Source organism: Etheostoma spectabile, chromosome 13 (assembly GCF_008692095.1).
Source record: "Etheostoma spectabile isolate EspeVRDwgs_2016 chromosome 13, UIUC_Espe_1.0, whole genome shotgun sequence".
Lineage (NCBI taxonomy): Eukaryota > Metazoa > Chordata > Actinopteri > Perciformes > Percidae > Etheostoma > Etheostoma spectabile.
Genome location: NC_045745.1, coordinates 16,094,158 through 16,103,896, shown reverse-complemented (window position 1 = coordinate 16,103,896; position 9,739 = coordinate 16,094,158). Strand labels below are relative to the sequence as shown.

Sequence of the window (9,739 nt, the reverse complement as noted above, 5' to 3'; positions counted from 1 at the left end):
TCAGCAAGAGAGATTTTAAAAGTTTTAGTAAAAAATAAAATGACGTCAACGTTGAATATTTAAAGAAAATGACGCTAAAATAGAATATTTACCTGACAGCATGTATTGATAGCCATTGTCAGAAATGGAAAAGATATGAGGAGGAGCTTCAGACCTCTTCTTTCCTCTATAGGCAACAACCACCTCTTGGTTGTAGACTGGCAGCCACTTGTAGGGGTTGACAGTCACACAGAAGAGCCCAGAGTAGGTCTGTTGTAGTAAGCGAAGGGCAACAGATAATAAAATAAGATAATGTGTTACTTTGTAATAACAATGTTGCTTATTAAACAATGCTTTATCAATGGGTAGAGGAGGTTTTATGTTACGCTTTATTATCTTACATAGATCATCCATGCTGCATAACGCTCTTTGAGGTTAAACAGCACAGCGGGCTCATGGAGGAAGGTGAACATCGCCATGTCTTCAATTTTATCAACCTTTGGCGGGTTTTGAGGGTGTACATCACACTCCTTCACTGTCACAGTCTGCAACAAGAGATAACGGTCTTAAACAAAGTTCAATACTTGTTTTGGCATACATTTGAGGTGAACTGAATTGATACTGTATGATATACAAACCTTGTTAAATTCAGTCAGAACAGTGACTTTGTCACCGTCACGACTAGTGACCGTTCCCTTTACGTACTCAACCTCAGGGTCAGGGACGAAGCACTCTTTCTTAATGTCAAACGGACGAGTTTGGGCTTCTAGGCGCTCTTTGTCTGACTTCCTAAGAAAAGGAGCAGCGGCCCCAAACTCTGCCATGGCAGCATCACCCATTTTTCAACCTTTTGAGAATAAAACATTTTTCACAACCTGTGGTTTTCTTTGCAAAAAAACATGTGTGAACCATTACTCATTCACATGAGACCCATGGAAATCTAGACAAACGGCATAATTAAAAAAATAACATAATGAACCTGTAAATTGTACAAGCACAAGTTTTTTATATCCCCCATACAAATAAACAATATTTACAATCATTGATACTATCATAGGTGTACTATTTATAACCTATCATCCTTTACTCTTTATTATTTAACAAAACTACGCAAATAAAGGTTAAATGAATGCACCTTTAACATTAAAGTTATAGAGACAAGCACAGGTCCATTACAAATTGGATGTGTCAGGCCTTTTGATAGAAATGGTCTGATAGCATTTTTTGTTTCCAATACCGATTCTGATACCTGAACTTGTGTATCGGCCCATAATGTCAAAAACTGTGTACTACTATCAGTGTATGGATATGATATGATTTCTGTCTGTTTTGTCGGTCTGGCTCAGGTTAAACTCTTTGTGAAACATAAACAAACACAAACTATGAATGCCACAGAACTTTCTTTTTTCATCCAGTTTGACAGTCAGTTATGACTGAAAAGAACATAAACTACTTTAAAGTAGATTTTCTTTAGGGTTTTATAATGTGGTATCGTTATCGGCGCATAAACTCCAGTACTCACCAATATCAGCGTTTTAGGCTCTATCGCAGCGATACTGATACTGGTATTGGAACATCTCTACCTTTTGATATGCAATAACAACCCCGAAAAAGAAAGCAAGATGCTTTAGGGTTAACTGTTGTCACTTCAGTGTAGCTGTGAATTTTACCTAAGGTGTTTCACTCCACAGGAAATTGGGATCTGCAGTATTTCTATTAAGTAGACAGAAGAAAACCAAATGTCATATTATGTCGTTATTTAATTAAGTTAAAAAAATCCCAGGGACACCATTTTTTTTTTTTTTTTTACAAATGTATCACTAAGCTTTACACAATTTAGCAAGCAGTAAAATTGTCTATATATAGCTGGGAGTGATTTTAACATCTTACACAAACAAAGTATCTGTTTCTCTATTAGAGTATGTGGATGTTTTTCTTACCTTGACCGTCAACCTTTGTCAAGTGAAATGATGGATCCAGTAGCTGACACCAGGCTGCCTCTCCATTAATAAAGGTTGTTCGGCAACCAAATATGGGAATGCATATCAGAGAAATGGCATCCAGGTTGCCTATTACAAAAAGCTTTCTCCAAATTAGGTAGAGCCTAGGGCTGCTATTTATTGCTGCCACCTTGTGATCAACAACCTATATGCTGGACTGGACCTGAGAAAGAAAAGGGAAGGCTGGAGGTGGGGGAGCACGGACAAGCTGCAGTCTATCATGTCATTCTCTTTTGTCCCAGTAATTTATATGAAACCACATTGAAATGACGATCAATATAAGATTAGGTTATAAAATAGTAATAAATAAAAGAATTAAATTAACTTGAAAATTGTAATTAATTAGGGAAATGCTGGCCATTTGTTAATTTGGAGTCCCAGTGCTTTTTGATATACATAAAGTAATCCTTGACAAACCTCTAAGGGCATGATTATTGTGAAGTAGAAAATCCCTCTCTATCTACAACACATGTTGATCATATTAAATGAATCCTGATTTAAACAAATGTTCTGTATCAATACATGATTAAGACATGATAGGACTACTGCATGCTCCATAACAGCATACATTATTGTTATTTGTTGCTTAGAAGATAGATCCACTTTTCTCCTAGATGATATATGTTGTCATTCATGGCAGACACATTTTATCATGGACTGTGCCTCCATATTCTAAAACTATACTATACTACTACATATACTATACTATAACTAAATAAAGCAGGCTTGCAGCATTAATGGGACATCAAACATCTAAAGTTTAACAATAGTCTGTCAAGTGATTGGGGGTGAAATACATTTCAAGAGAGGGAGAATAAAAAGCTGCAGCTGTTTACAGATAGCCAAGACAAGGCCAAGGTCACAGCTGCGGCATCCCTTTCTTATCACTCACCACTGTTAACGGATAAATGCGTGTCTAACCCTGGTCACTTGGCATTGTTTCCTTTTCTTTACTAGCAATAGAACTGTTCAGACACTATGCAATCCAACACATGTCAAATTGCATACAATTAAAGTTCCTTGAGCTGACCTTTTGGCAAGCATATGAGCTTTAACACCCAATAAAGATTGTCAGTGAGACTATAGAAATAGTTGGGTTTTTTTTCCAAACACTAAAAGTGCTCTCCGAGGATGCCAATACAGGACTCACTGTCCCTTCAGTTCATGCAGTAATTTAGGCATGAACTGAAGGTGGCAAGGAAAATACACTCTTTCTTTTTCTCCTCGCCTGTGTCTTTCAGCACTCTGACTGTTTGAGGAAGCAAGACGGTTTGCTAACTAAAGTTCCTGAAGTAGTGAGTTCTCATGGAAAATGGCCAGTTTGCTTCGGTAAAGAGGCAGGCAGTGGGAACAATCTACTGTACCTGAGGAGTGCAGACAGTAGCTAGAGTCATAGGGCACAAGCAAATCTCTAATTTATGTGGGAGCAACCCCATGTAATGCTTTAAAAGTAATTAGTACAAGTTTAAAATCAATGGTATACCTAACAGGTAGCCAATGTAGTGTTGCAAGGATGGGAGTGATATAGTCTTGTCTCTTTGAATTGGTTAAAAGTCTGCCAGACAATTTTCGGACAAGTGGGAGAATCAAGCCATGATGAGAGGAAAGCATGGATTACTTTTTCAAGGTCTGCTTGAGATAACGACTTTTGTAATTTTTCTGCGTTTGAGAAAGGAGGATGTTTGTGATTTGTAAATCAAACAAAGTCAAAAAGCTTGTAGTCATAAAACACACCCCAATTGCCAGTGGAGTCCTTGACCTTAAGGGACATGTTCCCAAGATTAATTATAGGTGCAGGTCATGTTTAAGGGGGGGAATAAAATAACCTCAGGTTTGGACTCATTGAGCTAGAGGCAGTTTTGTGACATACAGTATTTGATGTCAGAGAGACAAGCCATAACGTGAATGTATGTCTGAGTTGCCACCAGTGGGCTGAAGAAAATGCTGTGTCGTCCGCATTACAGTGGAAATTAATATTATATCAGACCTAAAGAAAGCATGTGAAACTAAAAAATAGTATAGAGCCAATAATTCCACAGTTTACAAGATGATTTATGAGGATATTGTGGTTGTACGTATCAAATGCAGAACTCATATTAAGGAGAGAAAAAAATTGAACAAGCCCCAGAATCCGCGGTGAACAGTTAACAATTAGTAACCTCAATAAGAGGTGTTTCTGTGCTGCAATTTGTCTTTTCTTTTTTCTTTTACCTTTCTTTTTTTGACAGGCAAGTCATTAAGAACAAGTTCTTATTGACAATGGCGGCCTGATTGATATGGTTCAAAAATATCGTTGATATTCATTTGTCTTATAAATTGATAGGCAGCAGACTTTTATAAACTTTGAGATACAAATGGTAGGCCTGAAATTAATCTAAAATTGTTTATAACAAGAGGGTTGAGTGTAGGTTTCTTCAGCGGAGGTTGAGTCGAACTATTGCATTTTGAATGCAATATTTAAATAAATAAATTTCCAAAATACTTTTCAGATCTAGTAGGTATAATATCCAGTTGGCAGGTGATGGGTTTCATTCAGTGAATTTTATACTGGCAGAAAGTTCATGATAAACATATTTTGAGATTTCCAATCACATGTGTGATATTGAGCCTAATGTTGGTGTGGTGAATGGTGAACTGCTACTGATTACTGATTACTGCTACTGACTGCAGTACATACTGTATGTCAGTGGACGCTTCCAATGTGCTCGCTGGGTAGGTTTGACCAATTTGTTGGTTGCCTGAAACAAAACCCGGGGATTATGGCAGTTACTAGCAATCAAATTAGAGAAATAGAACTACCCTGGTTATTTAACTGAACACTAATAAGTGGGCATTGTGTTTTGCTTGTTTCATCTTGATAGAGACCAGGAAGGGGCAGCTAAAAACCTTTCGCATAAATTTCTGGCTGACTTGGAATTAAAAGTCCCAGAGCGGATACAGGTAGATGGCCTACGGACCAGGAGCAGGAGCAAGGTGTGGAAAACCACAGCCTTGTGATCTAAGACATTAATGTCTAGCAAATCAATATACAGAATACTGAATGTTCATGGTTAAAAGACTCAAAAGAGTCATATTTGGCCATAATAAATAAGATAAACTTAAGCCAATTATTGAATAAAACCTATCTGTACACTATTACTAGTATTGAGCAAATATTACCTTGATTTTGTTGCTGTGTTTTCTGTGTTTCTTTGTGTCTCCCAGTGGCACAGATTAGCACCTATTATATTATGTTGTTTTTTGTTTTTAAATAAGTATGATTGAATATAATAAAGAAAAACCTACATAAACAACATATGTTGTGCACTGAAACAAATTCAAATTATTGAGACCTCTACTCACAGGCTTCTATCCAAACGTTGCCTGCTGCATGTGCCCTTGGTCTGCTTCTGTTGACATGGCATTGTTTTCTTCGGTATCCTTGAGCACAAAGATAACTTGTGAAATTCCTGCTGGCTGCCTTTCAGGGTTTGTTAGTTCAGAGGATAGCTTGAGGACGTAGATAGTTACGTAGGTAGGAAAGCTTTTTATTTTTTATTTGATCAGTAACAACAGGTGATAAGCCCACAAGAAACCAATTATATGTTATTTAATATTGGATATTTATAGTTTGTCTGTATCGTAAATATACTAGAATATACTTAATTTTGTCAGGCCAAATTTTAGAAATTGCTTGTAACAACTTGTGTTTACAAATGAAAATCATAGAAAGCATGCTGTCCAGTAATGCAACAGGAACCTCAGTTGTTTTCCTTTCATCAGATTACATTGTCTTCAAACTAGAATTCTCATCTCCTTCACTTATCCCTCAGTCTATTCCAGGCTCTAGCAGACCACTCCATCCAGTAAAGGTCTCATTCCCAGCTGTCCACAGTCCTTGTGTCTTTGACTTTTACATTCACATGAACACATGACGGAAGGTGTAAGGCACCTTGCTTCACTTAAGTTTGAAACTAGAGCCAGCTAAGCTATTGTTAGTATTTGTTCTTTGTTGTTTTAAGAGGTCACCTCTAAAGGCGTGTTGAGCTCTGGTAGAGGCAAGGAGTTGATTGTTCTCTTGCCACGTCTTCCCACTTATTCAGACTGTGGACCTCTGTGTGGAATCAAATCCTGAGTACTCCTTGTCTTCGATTCGAATGACTAGCACTTGGCGAAATAATGGAAAGGTACTGTTGATGATTAAAAGCTTTTACTGTCTACGTTTTTAGATGCAAAACTTCTAATCTATTGGAAAATCTGTTAATTTGGAAAACTAATAAACAAATAAATTTTTCCACAACATACCCTTACTTCCAATGTCTTATTTTCATTGATTAAATGTTTTTTCTTGACTTCCCTAGGTCTCTCTTGGATGACTACCCTTTTTATCCCAGATTATCCGTTGTCAGCCAGACATAATTGTCAAGTCTGCCTCTTCTCTGTTTTCCACATGGCCCTTCCTTGTCTGTCTTTGGAAAGAAGATGCTTTATACCAGAGAAAGACTTCACTACTGACCTTCACTACTGATATGAAGGTTAGTAGATTCAATTTAACTAGTTTAAATCTTTAAATATTAAAGTCTGTTATCTTATCAAAATGGAGGTAATTAGTTAAATTTATATAAAAAACAAAGGTTTGGTCACCACTGGATCATTTCTAATTTTCTGTGTTCAAAATTGCTGGTGAAACCTAATTTTTAAATGGGTAGATGGTTGTTTTTTGAGTTGCAGCTACCATGTGTAACGGTAATATAACCAAAGAACATTTCATCTGTCATACATTTATACTAATTGCAGTTTGTTTAGTACTATTTTAGCAGTTTTAAAGTGGTAACTGATGAGGTTCTCGTTCTATTATGTTATATATCCATTGTACTGTAGGGGATTAGTCATTATTGCTGTGGTGATTCTGTACAAACTTCTCATAGTTCACTTGTCAAAAAAGACTTCTGTTCTTTAGGCATCCATATAGGTCATGCCACTCAGATCCTCCTCTGATAATCCCAAACACACCACTTTTGCTAAAGAGCTAGTGCAAACTCAAACTGCAGTGTGCCCTGTACAGTGGACTATTCTACCAAGAAAAACTATTCTTTTGCTGGTTTTTGGGTTTATGTTTAATGTGGATTTTTTTTTCTTAGTAGTACCAGCAAACAATACTCTACATAACTGTTCTGCCTTTAGTCATCTTTTTCAGTGAGGGATTGAGACTGTCTGTTCTTATCACATTGTCACTTGTGAGGTTTCTTTATTCATTTCACTTTTTTACAATCCAGTTACAATCCAGAAACCTTGAAAAACATTCAATAATAGCTTTTACTTAAGGAAAATCCTATATTTGTGTTAATTTTGAACTGGCATGTTGCCAAAAAACTTACTAATAATTATTTACCAGCTGTGTTGTATTATCAGTATGAAAATAACATGGTAGGTGTCATCAGTGTGTGAGGGTTAAAGGGATACTTCACTGATTAGCATTAAGCTTTGTATCAGTAGAAACCCGGTAGCATTTTTGAATGACTGCTGCTGAGTGCTTCCCTCCCTCATGCCCCCCTGAGACGAGAGATCTTTTTTTTCTCATGACGCAAAAATTGTCATTTTGCGTCATGAGAGGCATTTTTGCCCAGCGTCTGATGACTACAAGCCAGCTAGTTCCGTATGTTTTCAACCCGCCCACAGGGAGTTGGAGTCAAAGCAAGCCGAAGCGAGTTGAGAGTCAGCCATCTTGGAACTAAGCTACAGCTATCTATTTTCAGCAGTAAACTTTTACAACAAATATGTGCATTCAAACTACCGCACATGTGTACCACCGGGATACATAGATACAGATTGGAGAATATGCAGGGAACTTTATTTCAGATGGAATACTCAACAAACTATGTGAGCTTTGCCTGCTACGGAGAACAGCGCCTCAGCCTGCGGTGTTGCCCGATGCCTCTAGCCGGGTAAGGGGACATTGACAGTGGTGTGCGCTAAAGCGGAAACGCCGAATGAGGGCAGGAGTTCCAGCTAGGTGGAAAACTAACGCTAGACAGCCACCTGTCCGATCCATCCTGCTTGCAAGTGTCCGATTATTAGTCAACAAACTGGACTACATCCAACTTCAACAAAACTCCCAACACGAGTTCAGAGACTGCAGTATTTTTGTTTTTGTGGAAGCATGGCTGAGTAGTAGTAGAGTAGTAAGTGAAAATTGAGTTTATATACAAGAAAATAGTTTGAAGCCACAAAACATTATCCACATTTTTAAGACTCATATAATCAAAGCAACCTGAGTGAACATGGTAATACATTGTCTTCACTCTTAGACAATTTAATTTAACGGCAACAGAAGTTGTAGTCAGTAATTTCTGACACACACATTAAATTGCTTTCTTGGAGGACCAAACATGATGTGTTTGGAAATAAATCAGAGTAATTACATAAATTAAATGTATACATGTAGATGCCCTTTTTAGTTTTCAGCATCAGGATACATTTTCCTTCAGCAGAATTTATTTTTCTGACGGGACAGTCTACAATTTTATATAATGATGTAATACTACAATTTTAACCGATGACATTTACTTTTTTGTTTGTTTTATACATAATAATGAACACACGCATTTACTTATAATAATTTAATTGATTGAGTAGTCGCAATTCACTTAGGAGTCTTAGGTCTGTCAATTTTTCCAACCCACCTAGATGAGTATAAGTGTCATAACCATATTTTTAATTTAATTATTCTTTGGTTGTTATACAGCATACTTTACTAACCATTTACTTTGAGAAATAAATTGATAGTTAAAGTATTTTAATTAAAATTGATTGTATTAATTCTTGAAATAAGTCAAGATTAGTTCCCTATAATCATGAAAAACAAGAGCCTTTTTCAATGAGAAATCAAGAAACTGTTTTAGATGCATATTACATTTATTTACCACAACACATGCTCAGGGAGACACCAGGCAACAGGTGCCTCAGAAACAATATTTTTTGAGGAAATGTCACTCTTCACTCTTCAAGTCCTCTCTGAAACAAAAGAAAGCAAAATATAAGATAAATTGTGAGATGTGTTTTGATTAAATAGTATCATATCAATCCTTGTCATAACAGATTGACTCAGTATGCCCATATATCCCCACATTAGGCCCCTCAGAGGAGTATTCTAAATGTAGTGATAGTCATCTAGTAATAGCTGGGAGACCACTGACCAATCAGTGAAAGACCAGCACCTCATTGTTAAATAGTATATGAATAAGATGGTCGTTACTGAAAGGTAAGGTTGTGCAAAAAAACTGATTCACATTCATGAATCAATTCAAGCTTTACCGATTCAAAATCGATTCATAGAATTCCAAAAAATATTTTTTTGTTTTGTAATGGCACGTATACTATCACATGGGAAAAGTAACTATATGTACATACTGAGAATGTTTTTTTAAATTGAGAATTGTTTTTTGAATTGGAAATCGATTTTGAATGGCGAGCCTTAAAATCGATATCGAATCGTGACATTTTCTTAATCGTGCACCCCTACTGAAAGGTCACAATTGTTTTTGTGCCGGAAAGCAAAAAGTATAATTTTTCCATTTTTACATGTATAGACAATATACGATATATGACCAGTTAATACTGACTTTTGACCCCACATCTCTGGTCTTGGCACGTAGCTTGTTGACCTGAGACTCAGCGATGTCAGCTCTTTCTTCTGCTTCATCATACTCATGTTGAAGCTTACGAAACTTGGTAAGATAACTGTTGCTCTGTTCCTCCTGTAGAAAACACACCATATATGT

The 9,739-nt window shown here is 36.7% G+C and overlaps 2 pseudogenes; both read right to left on the bottom strand.

The window, feature by feature from the left end:
• LOC116700869 (myosin-7-like) overlaps nucleotides 1-2,062 on the bottom strand; it is a 25,812-nt pseudogene extending 23,750 nt beyond the window's left edge.
• Nucleotides 2,063-8,854: 6,792 nt separating this feature from the next.
• The window catches only part of LOC116700868 (myosin-7-like), a 24,090-nt pseudogene continuing 23,205 nt past the window's right edge, over nucleotides 8,855-9,739 (bottom strand).